Source organism: Triticum dicoccoides, chromosome 6A (assembly GCF_002162155.2).
Source record: "Triticum dicoccoides isolate Atlit2015 ecotype Zavitan chromosome 6A, WEW_v2.0, whole genome shotgun sequence".
In the NCBI taxonomy this organism is placed as follows: Eukaryota; Viridiplantae; Streptophyta; class Magnoliopsida; order Poales; family Poaceae; genus Triticum; species Triticum dicoccoides.
In genome coordinates this window covers 75,445,164-75,452,689 of record NC_041390.1, presented here as the reverse complement: position 1 = coordinate 75,452,689, position 7,526 = coordinate 75,445,164, and the positions used below count along the sequence as shown (strand labels likewise).

Sequence of the window (7,526 nt, the reverse complement as noted above, 5' to 3'; positions counted from 1 at the left end):
TCCAATCTATCCATCTGTACTATTTTCATGCATGTTTGAGCAAGTTAACATCACTGTTTAGGATGAAACATGATTAGGACAAATTTGATATTAGATTTGGAGTTGGAATTTGGTCTAGCTTTGAATTCCACTTCAACCAAAATGACTTCCTGTTGCATTATCCCAAATCACAGCATATTGTCATGTCATGATCATGCATCATATTGTGCATTGCATTGATTGTGTTTCCTCTCTATTGCCGGTGGTTGTTCCCTCTTAGTAGACGCACTACACCATGACACTGAAAGCAGCGTCAAACAATCTGTCGGCATAGGTCACCTAAGGCTACACATTTAGTGTCGGCAAAGAACTTTGGCGACAGAAAGGAGCTGTCGCCTATAGTCCTGCCGGGAAAGGTCTTTACCGACAGATAAATCTATGCCGACAGACAGTCCGATGGTTTTGGCAAGGTCTACGGCGACAGACATTTCTATACCGACAGACTATTCTACGCTGACAGATAATCTGACAGTGTGCTATGCCGACACATAGTGCGACGTCCATTGGTACGCCAACAGTTTGTTTGCCAGTGTGCTATGCCGACAGTTCATGCAACGTCCAATACTTATGCCAACACTTTTGCTGCCTGGGTTCTACATTTCAGAACAAATACAAATGCACCATATTTTGAGTGAAATTACATTCATAAAATTCAATTCATGTTTAGTACACAATACATATACAAACAATTACTCTTCTATTCATCACAACATACCATTGACCAATACATTTATTCAACATAAATTAAAGATTCATTAGTTTTCTTCACTCAAGTTAGCTACATCTATTAAGGAAATACATAGGTCTTACATACAAGACGCGACCTGCTCCAAAATATGAGGGGCAAGCTTCTAAGAGAGCAATTATGAAAGAGACCAATCCTTCAATCACCAAGCCAGCATCAACTTCCTTATATGAAAAATACCAATCCATCGATCACAAGCCGACATCAACTTCCATATGTAATGAACAAAAGCGATCACTGGAACATCTTAGATCAACTTGTGGACTTCCTACTTTCTGCCATATGTCCCTGCAAAAGAAGTTATATGTTTGAGCAATTATAGAAATGAGAATTTGTTCTAACTTCCGAGTTGCCCTTGACCCAAAGATCTAAACAATATCTCAAAAATAGAAGATGTATTGCAAACAGTCTGGTTACATAAGGTATCCTTATTAGAACATCAACCCAAGTTTGGCTAGCTCCTAGCATACATGGCTTACTATACAAATTATGCACTCGTTGTTAAACAATCATATTTGTTCAAAGGCATCAGGAACAAGATTTTTACTATAACTTCAAAGATTTGTAGGAGAAGACCAGAAAAATTGAAGCACAAGAGCAGGGATGGCTGATGCACAAATATAGTGATTGGAAAAGACTACATCAAGGGGGTGATAAACAGCGACAAAAGAAGAGGGGTGCAATCAAGCACCACCAGAAGCAGAACAAGAAATACATTGACAAACAGGTTCAAATTTGAACATATAGTGTGTTTAAGTACATTTGATATGGAATTTTCTCTGTATAGTGGATGCTAAATTTTCTCTTATTATTGCACATCCTGTGATGTTGAAGCCATTCTTTACAACATGAATACAATAGAAATTGTATTAACCTAGTGCCAATATTATACGTAGATGTCTATAGGGAAAAGATAATTAAAAATGAGTGCGAGATCCATCTCATTCTCACCTATGTTTCCTGAGGAGTGCCACGCATTCGTCTCGGAACTCTCGGTCGTTGGACAACAAGATCAGACCGGTGATTTGATGTGCGAGGTCAGGAATGTATTCATGAATCTATGTTGCAAAAAAGGAGTCAGGTGTAATCCTAATATGTGGATTGAACTAAATATGCTTCCCTGAAAATAATGGTCAAGTATTTTTTTGTGTCTGATCTTTAAAAGACAGCAGGCTTCAGTTTAGCTACTAGGAATTGCACACTAACGGAGAACTAAACCACTCACCATATTTGAACAAATATGCAAGCAAACATTCAGAGCTTGTGTACTAAATCACACATTTCTGCTAGCTTCCATGATCAAGCCTCATAACTTGATACTGTTTGCATGATAATGGGGGTTGCACTGCACACATATAAACATAGAAACCGAAAATTCTATGTTCTGCTATAACCCAGATTTAGTATCACCTTATCATGCCATCAATTCTTATCTATTTCCGATAGAAACTAGATATCTAGTAGCCTGATGCATTGTCTATTTATAGTGACACTACAAACTGAACTGTATGTGTTTAGTTATGAAGCATGAAACCTTCAAGAAAAATACAAAGATCTCCCAAAAGAAAAATAATAGTGTTTAGTTCAAACAGTGGACCCTTTTCCCAATTCTGAACCTGTCTTCCTGACCCAAGCATCAATCAAAACATAGCAGTGTCATCTCATGGAAAAAAGTTGACAAGAATAATACCTGGTATTTCGACATTTCTGATTCCTTGAGAAAAGAGAACTTGATGCATCTCTCCAATTTTTCGTTGCATTTGTTCCGTGAGCTCTAGTAGAGTAGAAACATGTTCATCTTGTCGACGAAATTGAATTTCCATTGCAAGTGTTGTTGGCGGTTCAGCTGCTTCTTCAGGTTGTTCTGAAAAAATACAGCAAATGAGGTACCTAATTTAGTTCTACAATTAAGTCAGTGCAGTCTATACTTCTCATCAATTGATATGCAGTCACGTGCATGGCTGTACTAAAGAAAAACACATGATGTATATGTGTGACTAACAATTAGTGTCTGCTTGTGCGGTAGGAACTCCAATTTTATGTGTATGTGCTCTGACAAATATTTCATCTCTCTGTGGGTCATAGCCAAGTTCTTCAGCCTGCAACAAATTTATTTTCCCTAGTAATTAGAAAACTAACTAATCGGATGCATCACTTTCAAAGAGAGGTGCTCGAGTTTACCAATTCATGTCTGCTACGAGCCTAACTCTTGATTGTTCGTATGCAGGGAGCTCACTTCCACCTCTTGTTCCTTCCATCTTTTCTCCTGCAAATAGCACATATTAGACCATGATGCTTAATAAAAAATAGTGGAAAAATATGCATACTGGGCAAATTATGTGATGAGTTAAATACATGGCAGCAACTTTTATCAAGAAGCAGCAAGTTAAAACTGCACTATCCACCAAGCAACTTCGTGTAAGTAGTATAATTAAGAAACATAGTTATGAAAATATAGATAGGAGAATTGGGCATCCACTACAAATATACATACCAAATAGACAAAACGTAAATAGTAGGGTGCCAAGGAAGAATAAACTGAGACTAGAGAAATGCAATTTTCCATTACCCCTTTTATCCCTACAATTTTGTCATTTTGATTTCTGAAGTGTACGGAGCTCTCCATTTGAGCAGACTAAAACATAAGTTAAAATATGACATGCCACAAACAGACTTGAGCAAGACAGTAAATGGAGGTTATGTTAACAGATTCAGTAGATTTCTTGATTCAATAATCATTAAACTTGTGATCCATGAGACAACAAACAAGTAGAAATAATGAGCACCTAGATAATGAGAAGTCTAATGATTAGGATTTAGGAGTGAAAGAACAAGAAGATATCTAGTACAAGAAAGAAAATTCAGGGACATGAGATACATCGAAGGCACTAATATGGATCACACACAACCGTAAGGCTAACCCTTGGTCCCTGTTTATGCGGCATAAATAGATAAAACAAAAGGATCACAGGCAGATTTACAATCCAACCCAACATACAAGAAATCTGAATCTTTGGTGCTAGTTCATATGTAGAAAATGAAGTGAAACATGTTTTTTCTCTCTCTAGAAAGTAACACATGCTTGCACGTCATCCTTTTTCTGTCGACAGTAACTGAGGCTCTGTGTCAAATTGCAGAATATGGTGAATCAGATCTCTGAAATTTAGGGAGCTCTGCACTTGAGCATCCTCAAACAGCAATGTTAACCCAAAAGGTGTGCCACAACTCTGTTACATTTCTCTTTCTAAATCTGTACGTCTGTACCCTCGAGTAGTTAAAATCTGGTCTCTGAAAATTAATATGTATAGAAGTTACTGATAAACATTCACACATGAGCATGGCCACCACTGGATAAATGAAAAGACAAGATGCATGTGGAGACGAGATTAAAGAAGACAGAACAAGAGCAGAGCCTGGAACTTATGGGAACTAACATCCACCGAGATGCAAATGACAAAACTCCTATGCAGTTTACCTGCAGTGGCCTGGAGTCGGGGCAGGACAAGGGTGTCGATCTGGACAGGGGTCGCTGGTGGAGGAAGAAGAACGGCGGGGCGACTCCAGAACTGCAGTTGCCTCCTCGCCAGCTCCTATGCAGTGGACTAGGCGGCGGCGCCTTGGCTGCAGATGGGGCAGCAACTCCTCGGCCGTGGATGACAGGGCAACACGCAGGACTAGAGGACGGCCATGGGTGGGATGCCGTGTTGGGAGAGACGGCGATGCGAGCAAATCTATGGGTAGGTCGGGGGCGGCGGCGGGGATTTAGGTTTAGATTGAATGTGTGCTGCGAGAGAGGTGGGGATGGGGGGACTAGGAGACTTACGGAAATACTTTTGGGCTTTGGCGCGCCGCTTGCCGCTAGATACTTTGGGCTGTGCCGCGCGGCTGAAAATAAGTGGGCCAGGCTAAACTACACCGACACTTTTCCTGTGGCAAAGTTTCGGCGACACTTAATCCAACGGCAGTCAAAACAATTACCAACACACAATACGTCGGTGAACTAGTAAACACTACCGACAGACTGAACATCGAAAATGTTGAGCAACCGTCACGTTCTTTGTGTCGGTGTTGTTCCGAACAGATAATGTGTCAGAAATTCACACCTATACCAACAGATGCATGTCGGTTGTAGTGACGATGTTTCCGACGACGTGATCGATGACACCGATGAAGAGCTATAATATCTTCAGAAGTGCCAGGCAAGCAAAACCCCCCTTGTTCATTCCGATATAATCCCACTCTCTCGCTCCTGCTCTCTTTTACTGCATTAGGACAACAGCGGTTCAATTGTAACATGCTGCGGTAGCTGAACCCCTTTCCTCTGCATGACATGTCATTGCCATAGTAAATAGATGAAACCCACTAGCATGAGTAGGAGTTGTTTGAGCCCTGATGTGCCTACTCATTCATGTTTGTTTGTCATGCCTGCTACTGCTTAGAGTTGAGTCAGGTCTGATTCATCGGGGATGAATTGGAATGTGGTGAACATGTCCTACTTTTGAGAGCTAAGTGTGTGAACACGATTTGGTAAAGGTAGCGGTGAGAGGCCATGTAGGAGTACATGGTGGGTTGTCTCATTGCAGCCGTCCTTAGAAATTGAGTTCTGTGTTTGTGATCCATGAACAGCTACTACCACGCATTGGAATGCTTAAGTGCCCCTCTCGACTTATTAATCAACCAGATCTCTGTCTAGGAGTTGCAAGTAGTTTCTGATGTTTGTAGGTAGTGTTAGTAGTCTACCAAGTGGCATCCGGTACAGGTGGGATTGGGACAGACTAGGCACAGTGGCCCGGTGTACCAAGTGGAACCCAGATGGTGGGCTTGGGAACCCTGTACACATCGTTTGGGGCCGTGAGCGACACCCCGGCCGGATCTCCTTGCGGATGGAACCCGAATAGGCGATAAACCTGGACTAGAGACTTGTTGGTTAGTCAGGTCGTGGCCGACTCCCTCGCAAGGCTTCCGCTTGAAGGTTGCCGAGATACACGATGTGTACATGGTGGTAAGTGGCGAGAGCGTGTGTGAAGAAGTACACCCCTGCAGTGTTATCATTATCTATTCGAATAACCGGATTCCTCGGATATGGAAACTTGGACCCCTTGCATAGTTCATAGAGAAGTGAAAGTGGATACTCTAAAATGCGCAAGATAAGCGTGAGTGCTATGGATGGCGTTCTCGTAGGGAGACGGGAGCGGATCCATAGTGGTGTATTGATATGGTGAATATGTGGACTCGTGTGCGCCACCTCGAAGAGTTACTTGTAGTCGTAGTTCAGGTTAGCCACTGAGTCAAAGCTGGCTTGCTGCAGTTAAACTCCAGCACCCCTTTGTTGATACTGATACATATGTAGATAGTTCTGATGTAAGTCTTGTTGGGTACATTTGTACTCACATTTGCTTATTCTATGTTTTGCAGAGAGACGTCAGTCTCGCTAGTAGTTCCATGTGGACTTCGACGTTTAGCTTGTTACCTCAGCTACGATCTTGTACCTTGGGAGGGTCTTGTAGACGGTCAGGCTTCTGAGCCTTATTCATTTGTAGTTGTCTGTACTCAGACAAGTTAAGCTTCCGCATGTGTTTGTTGCTTGTATGCTCTGTATGTTGGGTCATGAGACCCATGTTTGTAATACTTGGCTCCTCGGAGCCTAATGAATAATTACTCTGAGTCGTAGAGTTTTGTTGTGATGCCATGTTGTATTGCACATATTGAGCATATTGTGTGTATGATTGAAATGCTTGGTATGTGTGGCCTCTCTTATGGGGAAATGTAGTCTTGTGCTTCCATAAGCCATAGTAGTCTGCTACAGCCTGGTTCACCGGAGTCCTGCTAGCCTAGCACTACTGCTCTGGAACACTTGACTGGCCGGCATGTGATTCACTTTGTTCCTGTGTCTGTCCCTTCGGGGAAATGTCACGCGGTGACATCCGGAGTCCTGCCTAGCCTACTACAGCCCGGTTCACCGGAGTCCTGTTAGCCCAGTGCTACAGCCCGGATTCGCACGCTGCTGACCGACATGCTCGATGTTGATTCATGTATGCCTGTCCCCGTAAGTTAGTGCCACTTTGGGTTCACGACTAGTCATGTGAGCTCGGGTTCTCTGTCATATGGATGCTAGCGACACTATCATATACGTGAGCCAAAAGGCGCAAACGGTCCCGGGCCATGGTAAGGTGACACCCGTGGGAATACCGTGCGTGAGGCCGCAAAGTGATATGAGGTGTTACCGGCTAGATCGATATGACTTGGAATCGGGGTCCTGACATACTAGTATTTCTTACATTTCATCTTTTACTTGGTATAGTACTACCACTTGTTTCTTCACATTATATACGTACAATATATATGGCCAACATCATATAGCCAGCAGTTTGGTTGTCAAAGAATTTCAGGGTGCTTAGTTTTGTCAAAGAATTCCGGGATGCTTAGAGGGTGCTTGGATCCAAGGGACTTATTTTAGTCTGACTAAAAATAGTCTCTTTAAGAGGCTAAAGTTCCAAGCACCCCTGACTAAAGAGGGGCTAAAACTAGTCTTGAGACTAAATTTTTCTAGACAGGGGTACCCCTACTAAAATGTGGATTAGTCCTCTCTCTACTCATTTAACTCATCTCCTTTAACACATGCGAGTTCTGGATTGGAGGGTTTGGAGGATAATAAATCTCATTAACTTGATTTTAGCCTTTTTAGTATTTGGATCTAAGCATGAGTGATGCTAGCATGTTTTAGTCCCACTACTTTTAGTCA

General features: G+C 42.2%; 1 long non-coding RNA gene across 1 annotated transcript; it reads right to left on the bottom strand.

The window, feature by feature from the left end:
- Positions 1-685: 685 nt before the first annotated feature.
- Positions 686-4,595, bottom strand: LOC119315072. Its single transcript, XR_005152577.1, has 6 exons — positions 4,260-4,595; positions 2,966-3,050; positions 2,787-2,883; positions 2,475-2,648; positions 1,736-1,842; positions 686-1,072 (listed from the first exon to the last, which is right to left on the bottom strand). It is a non-coding gene; the product is annotated as an uncharacterized LOC119315072 (long non-coding RNA).
- Between the last annotated feature and the right edge of the window lie 2,931 nt (positions 4,596-7,526).